This window comes from Abramis brama (assembly GCF_963993115.1).
Source record: "Abramis brama genome assembly, chromosome: 17".
Taxonomy (NCBI): domain Eukaryota; kingdom Metazoa; phylum Chordata; class Actinopteri; order Cypriniformes; family Leuciscidae; genus Abramis; species Abramis brama.
In genome coordinates, this window is record NC_139979.1 from 22,170,520 (window position 1) to 22,196,990 (window position 26,471).

At 37.1% G+C, this 26,471-nt stretch overlaps 1 protein-coding gene across 2 annotated transcripts in view; it reads right to left on the bottom strand.

The window, feature by feature from the left end:
* Window positions 1–26,471, bottom strand: part of fhod3b (formin homology 2 domain containing 3b) — a 196,649-nt gene that overhangs the window by 113,721 nt on the left and 56,457 nt on the right. Inside the window, exon 1 of one of the 2 annotated variants that reach the window (XM_084088336.1) lies at window positions 1,069–1,239. The exons of the other annotated variant lie outside the window; for it this stretch is intronic. The gene's annotated coding sequence lies outside the window, so the exon portion shown is untranslated. Of the gene's footprint in view, window positions 1–1,068; window positions 1,240–26,471 lie in introns of those variants that run through there. 2 annotated transcript variants of the gene reach the window in all.

The window sequence follows — 26,471 nt, forward strand, 5'->3', positions numbered from 1 at the left end:
AGCCCCCTGGTCTGAGCCAAACTGCATATTGAGGTGCTGATAACGGTGCCATTCAGGGCAGCTTTGCTTGCGGAATAGGCTGCTTTGTTTTGTGATGTCACTAAAATGGACATAATCCACTCTTGGCAAAGTGACTCACCCCACCACTCAAAGGGCCTTTGTCTCCCTGAAGATAGTTTGCCCATTTGGAACAGATTCACATGCAGTATGCCAGTCTGTATTGCGTCTGAAGCCCTCACACTCTCGCATCAACACAACTGAGAACAACTCTCATGGGAAGGTACAATTAGGTGGGAATGCTGGTTAAATAATGATTAGTTCTTGTCTAGTCATGTGACATTAACAAGGCTGCCCCCATGAGGGCAACCCAAACCATGTAAAATAATACAGCTTTTAAAGGGATAGTTCACCCAAAAATGAAAATTCTGTCATTAATTACTCACCCTCATGTTGTTCCAAACCCGTAAGACTTTCATTCATCTTTGGAACAAAAATGAAGATCTTTTTGATGAAATCTGAGAGCTTTCCGTCTATCCATTGACAGCTACGCAACTACCACTTTGACACTTCGAAAAGTTCATAAAGAGATTGTAAAACTAATGAATGAATTAAGTTCAGTTATTATTATAAGATTATTATTGTAGAAAAAAAAACTCCTTATGTGTAATTTAAATGTAAGTAGCCTATACAAATCGGTTAATGATAACCTTTAATATTATAGTAATATAGCAAATGGGGTTCCCTGTATAGTTTAGAGCAATAGTTAAAAGATATTCTTTTCCTTGAGGATATTTGCCATGTACTGTACCTGATAGGCCCACATTAATAGATATCGAATAGAAATTAACTCGAAAGCTTGTGAATCGAAACGAATTGTGAAATTTGTGTCAATGCCCAAACCAACCTACCAACCTACCAATGTTCTACTATTGCGAACATTACAAAGATACAAAATAAAGTAATCATAGATCTATTATGTTTATCACTGAATCCTGCAAATACTGTTAGGCTTATTCAATTTTCTTACTAGATCTTTTCATGTGTATATAAAAAAATAAAAACACTTACCAAACCCGTTTGCCACGAGGTTTATGTTTCTGCCAGCAATATCCCGCTAAAGATTCTCTGCATTCAGTATGTTGAAAAAGCAGGACTCTAAACAAGTCTGCTGTATTAGTAGTACATTCTCAGACTGCACTTGCTGTGATATGCTGCAAAGGGGCTGTGAAACGACAGTATGAGACTCCTGCACAATAACTGCCCTCAAAGAGAGAAAGAGAGGGGTGGGCTGATGGGAAAGGAATGAATGTAATCATGATGGATAAAGTTGAGAAAGAATAACCTAGAAAACAGGAAAGAATCCTACCATGGCTAAAGCCCATTCATCTACCAAAGAAATGTCCTCTTGCCTAAAAGAAATTTCTTCCCTAACCCCGAGATTATCTTTAGACTTAAAACAATATCCTCCTCAGCTCAAGATATGCATAACATCAGTTTTTAGACCAAGAATTCCTTTCAGAATTCATAAGAAAAAATCTTTCCCTAAGAAGCCTTTGCTTATTTTCACAGATATGTCTTTACCGATCACATTCTTCTCTTCTATATTCCAAAACCAAGTGAGCTACCTGTGAAGGCAGCATTTTAAGACAGTAAAGTCAGTAAAGACTAAGCCAATCCCACAATGCCCTGCGACAAGCTCAGTAAAATAATGAATCTAAGATGGGGGACAAAGAGAGAGAGAGTAATGCTGATTATGAATATAAACTTACATTTCATTCATTACAGAAATATACTGATAAGAAAGGTATTGGGCTTTTAGCAAAGCAACACTTTTTAGCATAACAAAATAAATTGAGTCGAGTCACCTTGTGCGAGGAGAGCTATTTTGACCAATGTAGAATGTTTCAAATTAGTCACTAATGAGGTTGCATAAATGGGGTTAGGAATTAGCATTTTTTGTAGGCCAACCGGAAAGTTAGCACCACATAGATTATCTTGACAAAAAGCCAGTAGGATTTTTCTACTGGCATAAGCGAACTACACCACAATAGCATGACTTCAATGTCACCACCACTAAGCTTCCGAAAACTCTTTCAAACTTTATTTAGAATCTACAAGTTGGAAAATTTTAGAGCATGAGAATAAACAAAAGAAGACTGTAAAAGCGGACTAGTGAGCAGATGAGTTTTCCAGTTCAGCATGGTGACGTTTAATGTCCCCTATAGCCTCTGTAGTCCCATTTAGATATTTGTTAGAAACTGCCTTTTTCAAGACACATTAAAGCTTGAAAAGTTCTGAATCATTACTGATTTATGTCTTAGAAAAATATATTGAGCTTGTGTTAACCACCAACCTTATTTCAGCCCATTAAAAAAAACAATTGACTTCAAAGACAAATAATGTGCAAAACTTATTTCCGAGTTTTAGTACTCATTCCTGCAGCACACTATTCTTTCTGCCTTTAAACGGCAGTAAAATCCAAGTCCTACACTGGAAGCTCACTTTGGCAAATCACAGTAAGATCCTGAAGTGCTAATGGATGAGGAGATCGTTTTCATATGGAGGGACAAAGGGCACTGAGATGAAAAGAGAAGGTTTTGACCCAGCTGGGTAGGATGATTTGAGAGGGCTGAGGTCTGCATCAGTGTCCCAGTACAGATCAGCTATTCTGGGTTTGATTAAAGCTGAATAAACACAGGCCCAGGAGAGATCTCCAAACCCAAACCACCAGACCAGTGGTGAAGAAGAGCATCCATCAAAGCCCTGTTACATGTGTACATGGCGTAACAAGATGATGCACATATTCTCTTTTCTCTCTTTTCTCTGACTGCTCTGGTTAAATGGTTAAAGATCTGGAAATTAAAAGGTTGCAGGTTTGAACGCATATTGGGGACCGATGTTGTTTTGGACCCCACTGACTTTCACTGCATGAACAAAAACAGTTGAAACAGTCTTCACACTATCGTCTTTTGTGTCTCGCAGAAGAAAGTAAGTCATACATGTTTGGAACGACATGAGAGTGAGTACATTTTTAGATGAGTCTTGGCTTTAAACTGTAAGTTTAAAGAAAATAAATTAATTTGATTTTAATTGAAAAAAAAAACATATTGTGGATTTTTTTTTTTTTTTAAAGGTGTCAGGTGTCAATTTAACTACAAACAAATACATTATAATATATTGTTTTAATAATTTCTCCAAGGCGACCTCGTGGAATGGTTGCTTTGAATTGTAATGCGGTAAGATATATTTTGTTTGTTTTATTCAGGAAAAACAAATAATTGCATTACAGTTACATGGTTCTTAATTTAAATTAGACCAACATAATAAAATTAATTAAACCTTAGTATATCAATAAAGCAATACAAGTTGATCCAACCTAAGACAATTAATTAACTAATAGTAAATCATAGTAGATGTTTTCTTTTGCTGTTTCTGTCCTCTACAAAAAGTAATCCATGCACAAATACATGAACAGGCCGTGGGAAAACAGTATTCCACATACATATGTGTTTCTATGACGAGTGATAGAAAAAACAAATCTCAAAATCTGTGTGTTCAGCACTTTCTGAAATCTGTTTTCATCCCATGCATGTAAACACTCAAATGAGAATTGGTAAAGTTTTCCAGCCAATTTCACAAGTATGTAAAGCAAAAGAAAAAAGACTCTTTGATTAATTCCAATGCTCCTGTTTACTCAAGAGGGACTTCTTCGTGTCGGCTTTGGCCTTTCCCTCCTCTCCCGTCCCAGTGATGTCCTTCCAACATAAAGTTTCCGGGTAGATCTTTCAATAACAAAGTGAATTTCTCAGCATAGCTTGGTAAGAACTGACCTCAGATGGCAAGAGATACCTAATTAGTAGTCATCTCAGTCAAACAAATGAAAACAAATCACTGTGTACTTTCCTTGGTCCGCTCCTCTCATGAACAGGTCCCAAGGGAAACGTTTTCTCAACAAAAACAATCTAGTCTTAATGCTAACCTCTATGATAGAAACATTGTATCCTCTTTGAGTTATCATTACCTTTATATTTAGAATAGGACTTGGAATAAGCCTAGTGCTTTACTGAATTATTCTGAGAATTTAAAGGAGACCTTTTACTGAATATGCTCACAGACATAGATCATACAAACTGAAAATTCTTCCATGGAACACAATAGGAGACATTTTGTAAAGAGAGCAAATAATGATAGCAATATCATTTAGGTGGACTTTCTTTGCACAAGCTAAAAACAAGTGAATTATTTATTGGTATATACTATTTACGTAATCATATTAGTCAATCAGCCAATTCTGTAGCACTATACTTAACCAAACCCTTGCCCTAAATCTAGACCATAGAAGGGCAACCATTGGCAGATAAAAATGTTCTTCCTGCATCTAATTCTAACACTAGCTTTAAAGTTTGAGGCCACTGATTGGTCAAACAGTATGCTATTCCAAGACCAACAAGGATGTCGATCTTGTGTAACACTGTGTTCTAACCAGACGTGACAAACTGACAAGAGATTAGACTTTGGGAAGTCTGATTCATTTTAATTAATTGGTTTGTTTGGACGCTTTATATAAATAAACCAGAGGTCCCTGTGCAGCATTTAGTCTTTTTGGTAGCAAAATATTTAGTTAAATGCAGCCGTTTGTCACTGTTTTCGACATTGTTACATAAATTAATATGTTTCTAGTTTATTAGATGTATTTTATTGTGAATGTATCTGTAATCTGCAGCTGCCAACCTAATTCCGGTTCTCGTTATTTTGTGTCTGATAAATATTGGTCTTTTTTTAGTAGTTTTCAGTGTAGCAAACTAAATGTATAAACACTAGCACTACCTTTTAAAAGTTTGAGGTCGTCACTTTTTTTTTTATAAAGAAATTAATGCTTTCATTCAGCAAGGATGCACTGAATTGATCAAAGTTGTCAGTTAAGACTTTCTATTTCAAATTAAGGATGTTCTATTGAAAATTTTATTCATCTAAGTATCCAGAAAAGAAGGATCGGTTTCCACAAAAAAGCAGCACAACTGTTAAACATTGATAATAATAAGAAATGTTGCTTGAGCAGCAAATAAGCAAATTACAATGATTTCTAAAGGGTCACGTGAAACTGAAGACTGAAGTAATGGTAATGGTGAAGACTAAAAGTAATATAAAAAATAAAAAAATTATAATAATTATATATATATATGAAGATATCCATGAAGATATTTTGTGAATTTCCTACTGTAAATATATAAAACATTAATTTTTGTGAGTGAATGCAGCACAGTCGCGAACATAATTGGACAACTGTAAAGGCGATTTTCTCAATATTTAGATTTTTTTTGCACCCTCAGATTCCAGATGTTCAAATAGTTGTATCTCGGCCAAATATTGTCCTATCCTAACAAACCATACATCAATGGAAAGCTTATTTTTTCAGTTTTCAGTTGATCTATGAATCTCAATTTCAAAAAAGTGACCCATGTGACTGGTTTTGTGGTCCAGGGTCACATACACATTATAATATATATATATATATATATATATATATATATATATATATAGGCTGTGTGTATATATGGATGTATATATATATATGTGTGTGTGTGTGTGTGTGTGTGTGTGTGTGTGTGTGTGTGTGTGTATGTGTGTGTGTGTGTGTGTGTGTGTGTGTGTGTGTGTGTGTGTGTGTGTGTGTGTGTGTGTGTGTGTGTGTGTGTGTGTGTGTGTGTGTGTGTCCCTGGATCACAAAACCAGTCATAAGTCGCAATGGTATATTGTGGCAATAGCCAACATGGTTCAAAATTATTGATTTTTCTTGTATGTCAAAAATCATTAGAATCATGATCCATGAAGATATTTTGTGAATTTCCTACTGTAAATATATAAAACATTAATTTTTGTGAGTGAATGCAGCACAGTCGCGAACATAATTGGACAACTGTAAAGGCGATTTTCTCAATATTTAGATTTTTTTGCACCCTCAGATTCCAGATGTTCAAATAGTTGTATCTCGGCCACATATTGTCCTATCCTAACAAACCATACATCAATGGAAAGCTTATTTTTTCAGTTTTCAGTTGATCTATGAATCTCAATTTCAAAAAAGTGACCCATGTGACTGGTTTTGTGGTCCAGGGTCACATACACATTATAATATATATATATATATATTAAAGCCACAAACTGATTTTATGAGTAATGAGTTTCAGGATTTTTTTTAACTACAGTACAGTAAATCTCAGTTTGAACTGACTTGACATGAAGGGCAAACAAGGCACATAAGTGGTGATTAAAATACATGCGTTTAACAGGAAGATATAAAATGCCTTTGCTGTGGAAAGTATTACCTGACTTTCAACAGACATGTCAACAGCATATAAGTGCAAATGGAGAGGTCTGTAAAGAATATCATTAGCTACAGGAGATGACATACAACAGTGTTAAAGTGGGGAAAGATGAGCTTCAAGCACCACTCACTGTTACAAGTTTCAGTACATTTTCGGAGCAAGAATCATTACGACCTCCCTAAGAGCTCAGCTTTTTTTCTGAGGATAATCGCAACATAAAGCTAAAGCGGAAGAGAGATGGATGATGATTAGCACACGCTGACCACAGCGAGTTTTGTTTCACTGCAGAGATTTATGAGCAAAACAAAGGTGCTGTGAAATTCCTCCTTCCGCGCCACACAAGGAGAATACCAGAGGCATACATTATGATGGCAGAAGTGAGTCTCTGGCTTGAGCTTCGGTTACTGATCTAAGGATGGGGAGCAGACGCAGCAGTCACTAATGTCTACGTTTATGAAGACAGATCTTCCTGAGCGTGCACCCCACCATCGCACAATCCACTGTAGATCGGCTGAATCTCAGGGCAGGAATTCTCTCTCATAAAAGTGCCAAACGTGAGAGGAAACAGGGCGAGCCGTCCTGCGGCAGTTCTGCCCTTCCCACCTCCTCGCCGCAGCCTTCTATTCCAAAACAAACCGCCCCTCTCCGCCCTGGTTGGCCGCAAAACTCACAAACCGGGGATAGGCAGATTAAATATCACCATCAGCCCAATAGCATGACCACCACGGTGAGTGTAAAATAATGTGAAAGAGGTTGACTAGTATGTTGGTAAGTCAATGAAACATGTACACATGCACACTCCTGCTGAACAGACCAGGGTTCTGCTGCATAAACTGCTTAGACTAGAAAAAGTCTAAGTTAGTCATCTGCCAGTTGCATAAACCTCTATTTTAACCTCTATGTCTTAAGAACAAGCCTGACTAACTAGCAGTTAATCAGTCTTATCTTTCTAATTCAAATTATATAAATGATGATGAGATGTCTTGTAAGACTAGTCTGAGTGTTTTATGCGGCTACCTGATTTTCTTCACTTTAAGTTGCATTAAAACTTATCCATTCATACACTTATCCAACACATCCATTGGCTAACTGCTAGATGGTCAGACTAGCTCTTAAAGCCATATATTTTATTTATAATGCGCTTTTCTTACACCCAAAGCGCTACAGCAAAAACAGGCAAAAGAAAAACAATAAGCAACAAGGATAAAAGTGCTAAAATAGTAAGATCGTTAAAAACAACCTTCAATAAAAGTGCCTTAATCAACTTTTTACAATGTTACAGAGCATTTCTGTGAAAGAAGGAAAGAGCATTCTATAACTTGGGGGCTTTGAATAAAAAAGTATAATTCCCCCATGGTCTTAAGTTTACATGAAGGCTGATGAAGAAGAAAAAAAGAGTGTTAGCAGAACTGAGAGAATGTGCAATTCAGTTTCAGGAAATTATGCTGCATCCAAATTCTGATTTCTTCTGGGCACACTCAAAACAGCAAATGTGTAGCTGACATCAGGGATGGCTAGTGGTAATGTGAATTTGAGTATCATTAGCATAGCTGTGACACCCAAGGCCATATTTCCAATCAGTCCAAGTGGAAGCATACATATGCTAAAAAGAGTTGGGCCCAACACTGAACTCTGAGGAACACCCTGTCGAGCTGGCACGGTATCGGATTCATGATTTCCCAGACTAACAAACTGGGCACAATTAGTTAAGTAAGAGTTAAACCAATCGAATACATGACCAATGAAGACATGGATTAAACATAATAGCTGTGTTTATACAACTACCCCCGGGTTAGATTAGCATATGCTAGTTAGTGCTGGTCTAGATGGTTTACTTGCAGTCAAGTAGGAAAAACTAGCACACCAGTATCCCATGTTGGGGACCGGTGTCCAAAACATAACATGACTTTTAACAAGAAAACTTACTATAAATAAAATGAAAAAATAAATGAAAAAATATAAATATCCCTAAATTACTTACCTTTGTGGTTTCAGAGAATGTAGACATAAAAAATAAAATAAAAAATGCAATACATTTTCACATGATAAAATGTTGTGTACACAGTTTAGATACACTCCTGAAAGTTTTTTTTTATTATTTTTTTTTAATGTGTTTTATTGTATTATTGAATTTGGTTTTTTATTCATTTTTAGATGTACAATAATGTTTTAAAATAAAAAAAAAACAGTAAGGTCAATTTATACAGAACGTGAGGGTTAAATTGATGGTTTTTGGAAGCAAAAAGTATGAATAACCAAATATTTTTAAGTAAAAAGGAGTCACATTATAATTTACTGTAAAAAGAATAGGCATATATATACAAGTGCCAAAATTCCATCCAGTAAAACTTGAAACATTGTCACTTTCACTCAATTTCAGGCAACCACAGCTACCCTTTTACAGTGAATATAACAGAACAGTGCAGAAACATTTTTAAATGCAAGAAAAAGAAAATTCCCCAAATTCAGGTCTTCACCTTATTGTGTAAATCAACTGGCCACCAGCTTAAGTGGCATATTACCAATATTATTTGACTGATGTTCACCATTATCTCTAGAGAAATATGGTAATATGAGGTAGGGTGAAAATGACCAAACTGTATTTTAGACTATCTGCTCAGATGATGAATGAAGAGCTTTTATCATTAAGCCCCTGGCTTTCTTTAAAAGGCAGGAATGAACAAACTGCCTGGAATTAGACCTCAATTTACTGAAGAGACAGATTTCCCTTATCATTTTCATCTGTGGGCAGAAAGGAAAAAAGAAAACACAATGTGCGCCCAGATGATAAACATGAAATATGAAAAGAGAAAAGAACATTATGAACGTAGAAAACACGCTGGGGCTGGCACAGCACCCCAACTCTCCTTCTCAGCCATTTTAAGGTCATTTAACTAAACTTTGGCTATGGTTTGACAGCTCAGTTTCCATATTTACCCATTCTTTTGTCTCCGTCTGTGTCATTATGAGCTGGAAGGGTAATATCAAAGTCCATTAGATATGATTTACATTACAAGATTCACATTTACAGCAAATCGATTTCAAAGGATGTGTCTCGACCACAGACATTTGGCTGAAGTATCACAGATAAAATGATGATCTATGTTGACAAACGGTCATATTTACACAGGCTCATGACACGAGCCGAGCTCTGGTATGCTTGCACATTTAGTAATGGATCAAACCGACCTGAGAAAGAAGAAAGCAAGAGAGACTGATGTATAGGAAATGTACACGATCCCTCCATAATTTACAGGCAAAGCCTCTTGTAATGTCTGGAAATTAATAACTTCCCTTGTTGGCCTCTGGGTGTCACTACATAAAGCTGGTTCAATGCCAGATATGATGTGTGGAAAAATACATTTTCTTATTCTTTTCTATTATAAAAAAAAAATATTGACCTGGCTCCATCCAAAACCTCAGTGCAATAATTAACCATCACCATTTCTGTAGTAAGGGTTTTGTGTGTATCTGTTAATTGATAACTAGCTGAGGTAATGTAGTTATTCCTATTAAATGTTACCATGCACAACTGTACGTCTGCATGGGGTAGAGCTAATAAAAACTCTGGAAAACTGCTGAATGAAAGGGAAGGGATTCCTAATCCCAATATCAGAATGATTTATAACTGTTCAAATCCATAAGTTCCATAAGACATATATAACAGTGGGCAACTTTCATTTACAACACCACACACTGAGACAGGAAAGACTTGCTGTTACTCAATAAAAAAGCTCAGATTCTTACAGCTTTTCCTCAGTAGATGGGGGGGAAAGAGAGAGAGAGAGAGAGAGAGAGAGAGAGAGAGAGAGAGAGAGAGAGAGAGAGAGAGAGAGAGAGAGAGAGAGAGAGAGAGAGAGAGAGAGGGGTTATCACAATATGCAGCAAGTGTTTTGTGTGTGCTTGATAACCAAGAATTTCACAGCGTCGCTGGGAACCCACTGAGGCCTCCCTGACGCCTTGGTGTATATAGACTATCTGTTGTTTATTATCAAACACAAACACACATTATTTGTTGACTCATTCTTTGAGTATCAAAAAATTACTCAATCACAAAGAGAGATAATAAAACCTTTAGGACAGGGTTCACCAATCTCGGTCCTGGAGGGCCGCTGTCCTGCAGAGTTTAGCTCCAACCACAATTAAACACACCTGAACCAGCTAATCAAGGTCTCACTAGGCATACTAGAAACTTTCAAACCGGTGTGTTGGAGCTGGTTGGAGCTAAACTCTGCAGGACAGCGGCCCTCCAGGACCGAGATTGGTGAACCCTGCTTTAGGAGATGCTGAACAAAAAGTGATCCAATTATAGTCCACTCACACAACCATCACAAAACAAATTATTTCAAGTTTGCATCACTTTGTAACATTTAAAATCTGCTCAATGGGTATAATGGTAAACCATTCCAAAAGAGCTGTTTTCCTATTGTTGTGTTAGTGTGTTTGCATTGGTTGTGTTCAACTTTTATTGTGTGTTAGTGTGCTGGCAATAACTAATCCCACACATGGAATCTGTGCCTGAATCTAGCTTTAACTAAAAAGCTCTGAAAAGGTCTGCAGAATTTGAATGGACATCATTCAAAAGTTCTACCCTTGCAGGTTTGTTTATTATATATTTTGGCTAATTTTGCTAGTGCTTTCAGCTACCAGTATGTGTAATTGTTTAATCTCCATTTAAAGGCAGCATAAAAAACAGCATTAGCAACCCATTTTTCTTTGATAATGTGAATTTCCAACAGAAAACCTGGGCTCATTGGAAAAATGTGCCTCTACCTACATTTTTGGAGAGAAAAAAAAATCCCAAAACGTATCTATACATACAATTCATTGCAGTTTACAGCTGAGGAAGTCAAATGCAACAATTTGTATTCCTTTAAATTATTGATTAATAGACTTATTTTTTACACAGTCCTTGCACAATACTATGATATGACCTCAAAACATTTTTACCATTGGGCATGATTTGTAAACTAATACATTTTGACATTTGCATCATAACCAAATTCACATGTATAGCTTTTCTGATGTAGTAAACTTATTGCTCAGTTGCTCACCTGGTACAGCATTATACTTGAGATTGGGTATGTGTCCCATGAAACAAAACTCAACATAAAACGTATGGATAATTAAACAAATTTGCTTTTAGTTCACATTTGACTTTGTTAACACAATCGTTTAGGTTTAGAGTTTTAGGGTAGGTTAGGTTTAGGACATTTTAGCTAGACCAAACTGCTGCGATATGTGTAACAACCAATGTAAAATGTTGCCAGATTCATATTTACCTGTTTCGGATAAAACAGCATGTACAAGCAACATAATATCAGAAATGTCAGAAAGGTCTATTTCAGAAATGTCGCCACAGACATGTATTTCCAATGGACCTGTGATAAACAGGATATAAAAAAAATTAAAATAAAAAAAATCCATTGAGAACTCATTGGATTGGCGTTTCATACTAGAATGGACCAGCACAATAAGATGAGGAATGTGTATTAATAAAGAAACAGGGTAGATTTTCTCTCAAAATCAGCTCAGAAAATGCCTGGCAATGAACAAATAATCACATTATAACTACTGCGACTCCCCCCTTTCCAGGTTACCAGCGCGTAATACCCTTGAGTGCATCCAGAACGCTGCTGCTCGACTTGCGTTTAACCTCTGGAAATACTCTCAGGTTACACATCTGCTCAGGTTCTGTTACTTGCTGCCAGTATCTGGTATAATTCAATTCCAGACACTGTTCCTGGGCTATACAGTCATAAATGGCCTAGACCCCCTATTTTACTTTCAATCCTTCATCAAGCTGTAAACCCCCAACCAGGGCGCTTTGATCAGCCACCTCTGGTCTCCATGCCCCCCTTCACTGCACACGAAAGTACCCATTTCAAACTTCTCTATCCTTGTTGTTTATGACCTGGCACTCTTGGTTATGTACATGTTTGCTGTTGCTACCTTATGCCTTTTAACCTGTTGTGGCCTAGCTAACTTAGAAAATGTTGTATATTCTTAGCTACTTGTCTTTTGCTTTGATAAAATAGCATGTAAACACCTGACTAGTAAACATCCAGCACAATCTAACTTAGAACCAGTTAAATGCTATAGAACTTCAAACACACTGTTCAACAATATTCCCATTTGATGTTTATTCTTCTGTGTTATTGTACTCAGTACACACACTGGCCTCTCTTCCTGCCAGTGGCCCCCCTCCACCCCCCACCACCTTGTGTCACTCATGCTGCAAGCTTTTCAGCACACCTGCTAGTGGTTAAGCTCAATCACATCACAAAGTCAAAACTGCAGCCAGCAAGCCCCAATACTGAACTCTACAGGACACACAGTGAGTTCAGCTGAACAGTTTACTAACAAACACACTGAGGCTAAGTCTATATTAATCTGAATACATTTCAAAATGCTCTCCGTCCACACTAGCATTTTCCAAAAGTTGCTCACTCACTCTGAAATGTCTGAAAATGCTTAAATCACATTACTACTTAAAAAACACCTTACTACTAAATTGCTGTATGGTCTAAACTGCCCTCATGTTCTGCTGCAGAGCAACTGTAAGTAGGCTACATTTTCTTTGTAGGTAATCTCCTTTGCATGAATTTAATACAAAGATTGTACAAAGTAACATTTACCTTTAGCAACAATATGAAAGTGAATAGCAGGCACATGCCGGCAAAACCATAGATCTATGGGTACAATATGGGTAACACTTTATTTTGATGGTCCGTTTTGAACATTCTGTTGACTATAAGTAACTTTGCAACTACATGTCAACTAACTCTCATTAGAGTATTAGTGTACTGTCTGCTTAATATCTGATAACTCTTTATTGTGATGGTCCTCCAACAGACACTCTACTGACTATAAGTAACTTTGCAATTACATGTCAACTTATTCTAACCTTAACCCTACCAGTCTACTAATACTCTACTAATACTATAATGAGAGTTAGTAGACATGTAGGTGCAATGTTACTTCTAGACAACAGAATGTGTTAAAGGGACCATCAAAATAAAGTGAAACCACAATATGCATCATTTTTGAATACATCAGTGTTCACGTCATCAGTCAGTCACGTTCGACATTACGTCAGACGTGGTAGAAACCATCACTTCAGCGAGAGCTCCATCTACGAGGCGAAGTGGAACCTGTTCGTTGAGTGGTGTTCCTCTCACCGGGAAGGCCCCCGTAAAATGCCCGGTCATAGCTGTGTTGTCCTTCCTGCAGGAATACGGATACATGCCCAAGGTTCCCACCACTCCTTTTAGGGACCAAGTGGTGAACCTGCAAGCGCTGTCCCTGGAGGAGGCAGACCAAGCCCTAGCTTTGCTCTGTCCCTTCCACGCTTTCCGCCTGTACGTGGACCGAACGCAGAGCTTCAGGACCTCAGACCAGCTCTTTGTCTGTTATGGAGGCCGGCAGAAGGGAAAGGCTGTCTCTAAGCAGAGGATGGACCACTGGATAGTGGATGCCATCGTCTTGGCGTACCAGACCCAAGGCGTGCCATGCCCCCTCGGGTTGAGAGCTCACTCTACCAGAAGCGTGATATGCAAGTCTCGCACGCCAATGAGCATTAGCTCGTTTAGTTTACACTTTTAGTTACACTCTTAGTTACACTCTCAGGCAAGATCCAAATTTGTCAGATCACGTCAGACGCAACATCTCCATTCCTTCCTTCAGGGAACAAGGGTTACATACGTAACAAGACGTTCACACTACAACACAAAAATGACATTTTCCAATTTATCCACTTGGGAGACCAGCTTTCACAGGTCAAAATTTCACAGGTCACCATCTCAGTGTGGACGGAAGGCCAACACAGAGAGAAAAAGATGTGTTTTTAAATGTATCTGTATTAAAGGTACAATATGTATGAATTTTGTAAATATCCAAAAACCACTTGCACAGTGTTAGATATTTCTTTCAATTATGCACTTACATAAGCCTAAATGTTTCCAAGAATTTGTAAATTCAGAGAAATTCACAATTTTAAATACTGCCCGTCCCTTGTCACTTGTCGCCTGTCAATGACGTAATATCCGCGTTATCCCTGGTTTCCGCTTGTACTGCCATAGGAACCATGGCGACATATGTGGACAACTGCGTTATGTTTAGCGGCACGCTGTTGTTGTTTCGTTCAAACATTATGGATCATGGCAAGCAGACTTTGGTACAAAAGGAGAAATAAAACGAGGATCAATATCGGTGTGGCGTTTTCGAGATGCCGAGAGCTTCAGGACAAACTTCGACTTGACAGAGCTTCGTGACTTGAAAGTCACTACGCCGCTCTTGCATGTACTTTATTAGACAGCTGAGCAAATGTACATAAAACAAATCAATGTTAAATAGCTCAACATGATGAAATGTTAGAATATGATCAGTATGTTATTCTAATGTACTGCTAGTCTCATATAGCCAACAAACTATCACATAGAATAACATAACTTTAAACACACAAAAAAATGCTGTTTAGTATGATACTATAACGTTAGACCAAGTGAAACAGCGCTGCGTTACCTCACAAGTTTAATTCGTCAAATAAACTGACCTGTGTGAGTAGTAATTCTGCACTTGTGGGTAGTTCGGTAGAATGAAATGTCCTCATTCCTGTATATACACGGGACTCACGTGTCTCTCATTAGCAATCGCGCCCTGCTTCATACCACAGTTATGTTAAAAAACATGAATATTTTCACTCATCCATAAACATTACTAGATCCATCAGCATGACGGCAAGTTCCATGATTCCGCTTATCACTGCGTCACCAATCTACGCCTTTGTTATTGTAAGAGGTTAGCGACCCCTAGCGGCGAAAAAAATTACATATTGTAGCTTTAATGTAGACATAGTCCGAAAAGCTTCCAAGGATGTCAAGCAAACGGTATTATGAGGAAAATGAAGAGACGCGAGTATCGTAGCTATATTAGCAATATTTTTATAAGGGGGAAAGCAAGCTAAGCATGTTGCGTTTTAGTGCATTTAGACCAAAATAAAATGTTAGGGAGCGTCTCACATGTAACATGCTGTAAATTATTAAATGCTGCTAAACTTAACAGGAGATAGTGAGTGTGAAGCTGAGCCCACAGGACTAGGCAGTCCTCCAGATTTAGATCATTTAGCTCTGTTGGAGGAGAGTTTCTCTACCAGCTGCTAAATCAAAGGCTCGATGCTGGTTGTAATAATAACAAAATGTATGTGACGAAATGTAGTACAGGGCTCGAAAATAAGGACTGCTCGATGGCCCGGGACCAGCGTGAAAGACGCCCAGGACAGTGACAAGTTGACGAAATTGTCACTTGTGTCATTTTGTCACTTTTTGTACACATTTTGTCACACTTTTTTTTTTCTTTTTTTTTTATGTATTACATACATATATATATATATATATATATATATATATATATATATTTACTTTAAAATGACAAATTTAAAATTCAATAAAATATATTTCAATATTTTTCTTCAGGAACGTTGAGGACATCACACACACATAAACACAAACACAAACACACACAGACACAGGCACACACACACACACAAACACACACGAAAATCAATAACCATGCAAAATAAATAAATAATCCAATTCAACATTCAAAGACTGAAACGTGACATTGCGAGGCATGAGATTACTACTATAACTCATGATTCCCTGGAGTTATACTAGTGCATCTATGCAGCTGGAATACATAAAGGTCACAGAGGGGAACAATCTTCCCCTGAGAGCCGTAGGATTTACAATGCTGCCTGCCCAACACACCCCCGATTTTATATGATTAAAAACAAAGGAGGCTCGATTGGCAGGGCCAGAGTAAACTCCACAATTACAAACCTTTGTGATGTGAGCGGTCAAGGAACATAACGTGATTTGCATACGATTACACTGAGGGGTCGGCTGAAGAGAGGAGTTAATGAGTAAAACAAACATGGTCAGGCTCACCGAAGCCATGTTTGTTTAGAATGTCAGACTAAAGACTAAAGAGCCATTATATCCAGCTCATCTGATTATATAGGCAGTCTAATTTAATTTGGCATAATGGCATATTGGAAATTACAATAGCGTTTGTTGCTTATGCCTTTGTTTAAATAAGGTATATAGAAATATACAAATCATAAATGCAATAAATATTTAAAATGCGAACGTAAATATTACATTATCATGATTGGACTTAGAAGATTGAGCAAAATGGCTGTCATGATGGTGACAGAGGAGGCTACAAAAAGTTCAATAAACAGAGCTTGAATGACATCCATTTATCTTTTCATACAAGTTTATACACAGCCCCTGCATGACTTCTTTTGCCAGGCACTTATGTATTAATTCAAAACGGCTGGACCCCTCAGAAAACAAGGTCTTCTGTCAGTGCGAATTTATGTGACTTTGTTTTGGGAATGTTAATCAAAGTATTACAGTTTTCTTGTAATAGGCTGGTATAAGCTGTTTTTTTGCATAGATACTAGCCCCTGAGGAAGAACACCAAGCTCTCGAAAAGCATTAATGCATGTAGCAAGACCACAAAACAAGGACACTCGCCTTCCATCGCATTCCATCATCTGAAGCAAAGATTCCTTCATGTCAGATGGCCTAACACCATGACAAAATGGAGAAACATTCTCAAAAATCTTTAATCAACATCAGCTCCTACCATCTGGTCTTCATTTTACGAATTGCGCCCACAAATAAAAAAAAAAACTAGGCTAATGTGTTCGCCCTCAGAAGCACAGCTCATATCGCTACCTCCATCTTCAAACTGTGACCCATGTGACCCCAAATGGATCAACAGCTCCACAAAATGCTTAATCAGAGGCCGATTGTTCCCCTGGAGGACGGGGCGGGCATTAAGACATCCCTGTAGACTCATCTGGAGCTTTCCAGGATTGTTGACAGTCGTGTCAGATGATATTTTCATCCTTCCATTCAATGGTTATACAATGGAGACCCTGGTAGAGCGGCTTTGATCAAGCTTCTGTTGAAAGCTTGAGGTTTCCTCTCTGTCCCTCCTGCCAGACCACTCGAAACACTTTCAGGAGCAGAGGATCTGCGTGGAGCTCCCGCCAGCATACTGATGCCATTCTACAATGTCTGTTGTAAACTTCACACTTGCAAATGTGAAAATGAAACCTCTGTCGATTGGATCGGTTTAGCTGGATTTTGGAAAGTGACAAAGCGCTAAAAACTGAGAATGTACCTCAACCGCTATGAGAACTCGCTCTTTTTTTCTTGCCTCTATGCTGAATTGTGAAAAACAAATGTTTGTGGGAAAGTCAGATGCAGCTCATTTAATAAAAGTTGTCTATATGGAATTCAGCACTTTATAATCACAATTCACAATCACTGTGTTTACGTGCACAAAAAAATATTAAATCAATTAAGTCATAATCTGATTATGTAAGTGTCACATAATCATTGTGAATAAGAGGTACACATTAGCATACTTTTAAAAAGTGTCCTTATGGTTCTTTAAAATAATAAACAAATTGAATGTAATTTTTTCAGATGGTTAAAGGTAGGGTAGGTAGGAATTTTATAAAAAACTTTTTTCCAAATTTGTTTAAACTTTCTATATATATCAATACATAATAAAAATGTAACTCTAGACCGTTTAATCTGCATTAAACACAGCTCATTATTTCCATTCGGGACGAAACAAAGGATTGGCTTAGGCGACTGTCACTCTCTCGCAACCATGGCAACCACCCTTTTGCCACACAGGATCTGCCCATATGCGCGCGCACCCGTTTGATTTGAGGAATTCAAGAGGCACGGAACCTAGGAATAGCAAAACAATGGCAGAGAAAGAGCAATAAAAAATTCACATTACCGGCATATGCAGTTAGCGAAGGCAAACAAGGCAAAAAAGGAAGACAGTACTAGAAAAGGTAATGAACAAAAAGTCTTTGAATAAAACGCGTGTCAATATCCTCGGACCCTAGTTGCACGGCCTCTTGCACGACCTCCTCTGCTTTGCCCTCGACCCCGGACCTGTCCTCGAGCTGACGATGCGGTACTTGTCTCTGGAGTGTAGTCCTCATCAGAGTCAACAATGCTTTCATCATGGAAACTCTTACATGCAGAACACCATATATGTTATGACTCTTACACGAAATTCATCTTCATCACAGTGTAACTGATGGTAATGGAAAAACGTGTATGCAATGCAACCTGTTTTTAGCTTTGCCTTATAGATATAACTAGCTCGTTAGCGAATCAAAAAATATATATTTTAAACTTTACCAATATCAACATGCTAGCTTGATAGTGAGTACTAAAATACATCTTATTTGTTTATATTCATAATGATAAAGTTAGATTTTTTTATTACATGTGATTCTGACATGATGTCACTACATGCACTGTGCTCCTTCCTCTCCGCTCGTCTCAGGTAAATAATGCGTCTTCCAGTTCAGCGGTCGGAGTCGCACGTTCATGTGTTTTGGGGGCGTGGCTTTGGAAGGAGCCCAGAAGGGAGGGGGTAGAGTGAATGGAAATAATGAGCTGTCTTTAAAACAGTCGTGAGAGGTCTACAGACACTCGATTTTTATACTTTCTTTTTCAGAGTACTTACATTTTAATTATGTATTGATATATAAATAAAGTTTTAACAAATTTGGAAAATAAGTTTTTTAGACAATTCCTACCTACCCTACCTTTAATTACATATAGATTGCAAATGAAAACCTAATATACTGTATATTTATATTAAAAGCAATTAGCTGAACTTGACCACTTACAGTAAGTAGTGTAATTCTGAATAACACATACAATTAAGTGTACTTCTTTAAAGGGATAGTTCACCCAAAAATGAAAATTCTGTCATCATTTACTCAGCCTCAAGTTGTCTCAAACCTGTATGAATTTCTTTCTTCTGCGGAACACAAAAGAAAATATTTTGAAGAATATTGGTAACCAAACAGCTGATGGCCCCATTGACTTCCATAGTATGGGGGGAAAAAACTACTATGGAAGTCAATGGGGACCATCAACTGTTTAATTACCGGCATTCTTCAAAATATATTTAATTGTTTTCAGCAGAAGAAAGAAATGCATGTACAAGTATGTACACTGTGTGTCATTGTTACATTTCCAGACACTATTAATATTAGAAATGCTCTCAAATTATTATTAGCCTCACAACCTCACAAAAATCACTGTCCAGTGCACCTCTATACATCAATAATGATTATCTTCACACATCTGGCCACCTCATTCCAGCCCTGCAGTCTGCGCACCAGCCTTTGGTCGAATCACTGCGCCACAGACTCTCTGCCTATCCACATTACATAGTGGTACCGCAACCCCTCACACTAACGTCAGAGCTTTGAGTGTTTGGCTTGTGGTGAACTAGCCTCTAGTTAACATGTTGTTTTTAGCCCCCTGGTTATTAACGTACTCCATGTCTCGTGTGCAGAGATCAGTGTGTTCTGGCGTGTAGACTGCGTGTCACTATAAGAGCGCATATGCTAGTTGTTGTGACACTTGAGCACACACTGTAATCAGGCCTTGTGTTTTATTGGCTTTGTCTCAACTGTTTGTCTGGGCTAAACATACTAAAACACAATGCCAGGGGCAAGTCTATAATACGCACAAGACTCATGCAAAATAATGAGTTAAAATGTGCGTGACATGGTGAACAGCTACTTTTTATTCTAAATGACAACTTTGTAAAAGTTTGAGGGACCATTTTTTCAGCTGCGCAATATTATGTTATGATCTCAAAAGCTTTTACCATAGCATATGATTTCTAAAGTAATACAGTTCTAGTACTAATATTAATTCTAAACTAATAAATTAAACAGCTCAATGTGTGTGGCTTTTCTGATGTAGTAAACTTGCTCTGTAGCTCATATGGTACAGTTGCGATGCGGAGCATTTGGATACGAGCCCTGTAAAACGTGAGTCACGATACAAGAGTTCAAAGGCGCAAAGCAGCAAGCTAAAATGACATGGTTGCTCTAGCAAATGCATTTTTATCTCACGTTTGCTTTGTTCATTCTATCGGTTAGGTTTATAGTGGTGTATAAAGTGTATTTTAGTGTAGGTGGTACGTTATATTTCAAACGCAATGTAGCATTAACCTTTTAGAGGACACTAATTTCCAAACTGCCGTGATATACAACCAATGAATAAAACAACACAGATTTGTGCTCAGCTTTTTTGGATAAAACTGAATGCATTTTACCTTACTGGACATTCTTCTTTGAAACAGTGCCATGCAACGTGCTATGTACATGCTATGTAAACAATGTAAATCATTTTGCAGAAATGTCGCCATATAGGCATGTTTTTCCACTGAACCTGGGTTTGGTTTAGCCATAGCTCCTTATGTTTAGCTATTCTGTCAGACCATACTTACATTTCCCTGCAAATGTTTGGAAGCTGGTCTTTAAAATAGGAAACCAGTGTGCCAGTGAGCCCAATAGGCTGCTTCACAAGTGCAAATCACAAGAATACCTTGATGATGCCACTAGAAAGTACCACTACTACCAGCTTTAAGATCATAAAGTGCCAAATGAACAGATTCAAAGAAATAAAGAAGTAGATTAGCCTAGGGGTAGTGTAGCATAGTATAGTAGCAAAGGTCTGGGCTGGTAAGTAAAAGCTTTCCCATTCAAACCAATCCATGAATTTCCATCAGGAACAAGGACAATCCTTTTTTTATGATTACATTTACCATTGGTCCATGCTGTCTGATAATAATGTTGTACAAAGCTGTTATTTCCAGAAACAGAACCTCTTCCAGCCCGTACAACTGGTCAGCATTGATCTGGGCTCTTTAGCACATCGACAGCACATGAAAATCACTTTGACAGCTTGAATGAGAAAACAGATGAGGTGGAAAATCAAAGCATGATCCATTACCAAAATGAGAGGCTTAAGCAAAACACAGGCTGATGAGTTAAGCACTTGAGCTGGGTTGCTATCACATTGTCAAAATGGCTCAAGTCATTCTCAGACATTTCTTGAATGAATGACTGACTGACTGACTGACTGAATGAATGGAGGTATTTATATAGCGCATTTCCAATGTAGTACTGTAAACCCAAAGCGCTTTACAATCATGTCGGGGTCTCTCCTCAACCACCACCAGTGTGCAGCATCCAATTGGATGAACTTTTTTGTTGAGGTTGTGTTTCCTGTTCACTGTTGTATCACACTGAGCTACAGTGGAAATGTTATTTTCCTTCCCTGCATTTTCCTTGATTTATTTAAAAAATTTGGAAATGTAGGATGTTCGTGTAACGCATCTGTGTCAAACTCAAGAACCTGCGAAATGAACTTCTGGCAGTAAGCATCAATCCTGGACTAACAAGCCTTTTAGTCCAAAAAAGCCAACATTTCCACCATTGAAACTCACTGTGATACAACAGTGAACAGAAAAAAACACAACCTCAACACAAAAGTTCATCCAAAATTGGAAATGTTTTGTACCATTTATTCATTCTCAGTCCTTGCAAACCAAAAATAGAGTCATTTGTAGGTTATTTTTTCATTTACTGGCGCCCATGTTATAACATGGTTTTCAGGTCACTGGGAATTATTACAAACGTGATCATCATGAAACCTAATTTACAATGAGGAGAACCACATTTACCTCTAAACGGTCATTAATCTACACATAACAGAACACAAACCCCAAAATGATGCTATAAACTGCTGAAATCATCTGGATTCAGTCAGATTTACTGAATGGAAACCGTTGTTTGTGTGCCTGTCACTACATGTGAAATCTTTTTCCAAACAATGGGTGAGTACACTTTGTGTTAATCAATGCTGCTTCCTATAAAAGCCCGTATTAAAAATAAAAATAAAATGCATTGATAAACGAATACGTTTTCTAGTGAGTTGCATTACAGCCGAGTCTCCATTCAGTTTAATTACAAGTGGCCAGTACATTCTTCAACAATTCTATTGTTATTGTTAAATATAACTACAACTAATAAAAAATGTGTACATTCTTCAACAATTTTATTTTTATTGTTAGCTAAAACTTAAACTGTTACACAATGCTTTCATTAATTTAAATAAAGATAAAATAAAATAATTTGAATATACATAAATATACATAGAATATACATTAAAATATACATAAACACAAAATTAGAACCGTTTCCTTGGCAATTAACTAAAATTAAATAAGTTAAAGTAATAAAATTACTAAAACTTAAATAGAAATAAATAAATATAAATAAGAAAAGAAAATATACAAATAAAAGCCAATTTCAAAATATTAACACATACTATAATGATAAGTAATAGATTAATATTATAATACCCCTGCTACCTTTGTGTTCTACAGAGGAAAAAAATGCAATTTAGGTCTGGATTAACATGAGGTTAATTAAATGATGACTGAATTCAAATTTTATGGTGAACTTATAAAATGTGAGTGAACTAATAAAAAATGTTTGGTCTCCAGCCTCCAGCCTTTTAGTAATAACATATGAAGCTGAATAGATGTATATATTCTTTCCAGATGTTTATTCCATATTGAAGTATTGCATAATTTTGCCATTTTATTTGAACAAGTTTATAATGCATAGGTCAAAATGAATTCACACTATCTGTTATTGTACTTGTTGCACACATGGATCCGGACACTTTAACCAAAGAGGAGTGGAATAACTCAAGTAGGCCACAGAACCACCTGGCATCAGGATCTAAGGGATCCAGAATAGATTATGGAAGGAACTAAATGTATTTATACCTGCAACCTGAGTCCGCCAGTGACACAAATGAGTGAAATTTGTGTCAGTAGACTTTGCTGGCTCACTATGTACAAGATAAAATTGGGTTAGAAAGAAAAAAATAAACCCTATCCATTACCTCTACCACACTAATAGAGGCCAGGGAAAGATGAGTCTAGCTAAATTGAATTGAGAGTGTAAGTACAGTAGCTTCTGCTAAATATATTAGCCCGCATGTGGCTGATGTAAAGTGCAGAACAGCTGGTTTCAAACTGTTTAAAGATATTACATTTCTTACAAGCACAGTCTATAGTTATTTCAGTGTTTTGGCGGTTTGCTGCTAAAAAGAATAACTCACTGGATTTTTTTTTTTTTTTTTAAATGAGGAAAAAAATCATCTGTACAGGCTTTAGGAAACAGTTTTTTTTTTTTTTTTTTTTTGCCAGCAAGAAGAAATGAGTCAGTTACAAGTGGCTTTGTTAAAGTGCATATAACAAAAGTATTCACATTCCTGCGGGAGTTTATGAGTCTTGGAAGCACGAGAAGTAAACACCTCCCATCTCTGAGCATCTCAGGACACTGGGCAACAGACTCGACGTGGCTAAAAATAAATACAAAGTACTGAGGAAAACAATAAAATTCACTTTGAGACGCTGAATCATAATGTCAGCAAACTTCAATAGTGCTTTCACCGGCAGAGACCTTTTCTGCAGTTCACAACAGCTTAGCTCTTGCCCCGTCAGCATTTTTTTTATTTTATTTTTATTTTTTTATATATCATGGCCAGCAGAATATTTTATCTGAACAAGCAATAAATAAAAAAGAACAGTACCTCTGCTTAAAAAAAAAAAAAAAAAACTAGCTTCATTCTTTTTTATCAACACTTGAATGTTAGTTTCATAAAAAAATTGCATTTTGAACAAAAAGCTGAGAAAAGTGTCACTTGTTTCTGCTTCTTTTTTGCCTGTGTTTTGATCCGTAGATTCTGCACTCTTTCAGAAGATGTGAAATAGCGCCCCCTACCGTATAACAGTGAAAACACCCAAAGCCGTAAAATTCCGTAAGTGGCAGGGAAATACTTAAAGGTATAGTTTGCCTAAAAAAAAAAAAAAACAACTTTTGTTTACTCACTATAATGTTGTTTCCAAACCTCTGTCTTTTTTTCTTCAAAGAAGATATTTTGAAGAATATCTTTTTTTTTTCCCAAACAATTAAAGTCAATGGGGTCCAAAACAACACTGATTGGACCCCACTGACTTTCACTGTCTAGACAAAAACATTCTTCAAAACATCTTTTGTGTTTCACACAAGAAAGTATGTCACATATATTTTGAAAAACATTCATTTTTAAAAAAAATCTTGTCAAGCTGAGAAACTTCCCCCTTGGCCAAGTGCTGTTTTATGTTGCCGGAACCCTCCGTCTGCCAGAGCGGGCACCAATCATGCTGTTTCAAAGCAACGGATGCCCATACAACTTTCCACTTCGCCCAAGTGCTAATTTGTTATGCACCACACAACTTGCAAAAACCATAAAAACTATCTATCTGGCGTCCAAAACCTGGGGGTCTTTCCATCGGATAACTGGTGTATAATAAAACACGACACACAGATGAGGATAAAACGGAATGAATTCCTGCATTAGGAGAATGAGGCCCTCACTGCAGGCTCTTGGGTTGCATTCAGCTCCCACATCACCACATGGAGGGCGCTCACTTCCTCTCTTTCTCTCCTGTTTCTTTCCCACTCTCTCTCACTTTTTGTTAGAAACAGACTAAACAGCAAACAGTTTATGTTCAAGCGAGAAAAGCTCCAAGTGCTGGGAGATGTCTGTTTGGTTAAGGGATCTGTTGGACCAACAAGGTGTGAGAAGCAGAGACAAAATATGTCTTTATGTTTGTAATCTGGGCTTAACTCAAGTAATGATAAAACAATTATACTCTAGTGCCAGATTAAACCAGGCGGCTCCAAGAGGCAGACTAAACACACTGGTTAAACTGTGAACTTTGAACAATGAAGAATTAAGCATTTAAGAAATGATCCATGGGAATTTATGGTTTTAAAGGAATAGTTCTTCCAAAAAAATGAATATTCTGTTATAATATCACTCTTTACAAAAGTTTCAAACTCCAAGAATCACAAAAACACACCATTAAAGGTTAGCACTTTATTTTACAGTCCTGTTCTGCATGTACATCATATGTACTTATTATAGAAATTACAACATTGTGTAATAACTAGGTACTAACCCTGAACCATTCCTAAACCTAACCATAACCCATGTAGTTACCTTATATTACCGGTACTTTCTTGGGTAAGTACACTGTATGTACAATGCAAGTACACATTCTGTAAAATAAAGTGTAACCCATAAAAGTAATCCATTTGTGATTTGTGCTATATATTTATGATAAATTCTTAGAAGCTATTAAGAATGTTCCTAAAGCAATGTTTGAAAAATATTTAAGTCCAGATGTTCTTAAGAATAAAATGATTGAATACGAGGCAAAGTTACCTTGTCAAATTCGACAAATTCAATACTTAACACTGGCAAATCGCAATGATACAGTTATTTATTAACCTTTTTTCAGATGCCTTGGTTTAGAGGAATTAACCGTCATCCGAATCCAATAAATTCATTAAACATCTTACCTTTTGGGATTTAAGATGGGTTTGAGGTGATCCTAAATTTAAGAGGTTATTTAAGGATATTTTTCAAAGAATTTGAATAATTCTTTATCTTTTTCGTAAGAAATAAAATTCTTTTTTGAGTCTTTTTGAGTTAGAAAATAAGAAATAATTGCAGCAAAGAATCTTTTATTTTTAACAATTGTGGTTTAAATACAAGCTTTTAGGGTTTTTTGTTGTTTTTTGGTCATTTTAAAGTAACATTGTATAGCAAGAGCTATGTATAGATTCTTTACTATGCCTAATTTTGCATTCTACGAAGAAAAAAAATCAGAATAATTATATGGAACAACATGAAGGTGATAATGACAGATTTTTCATCTTTTTGGCTGAACATTAAGCTATAAGTACATCATTCATTCTGTTTGAATCACTTAATACAGTCTGTTTTTATCTACTTTGCATCTTCTCTTTTCCCTGGTGGCTCTCTGTGCCCCTTTCTCTCCGTCTCTCACTATTCACAGGAAGCTTGTCTGTAATACTAACTCTATGTGCCTTCTGAACAGACACACTTCACTCTGCTCCTGAAGTTCAGTCTTGTCAACACTTTCCAAAGATAACACCCCGGACCTCACCGACAGACTGAGGCCCCGCAGAGCGTCCCTCATGTGGCCAAACCCCACAACCCTGCAGATCTGAGATCAGTGGCGTTTAATATACGAGTGGCCTGCAGAACGGCCTTTATGTGCTGCTTAAAATACGACCCTGTTCTGGCTGCACTGATATAGGAGGTGAACAGGGATTGAGGACTGTGTGTATGCAAGAAA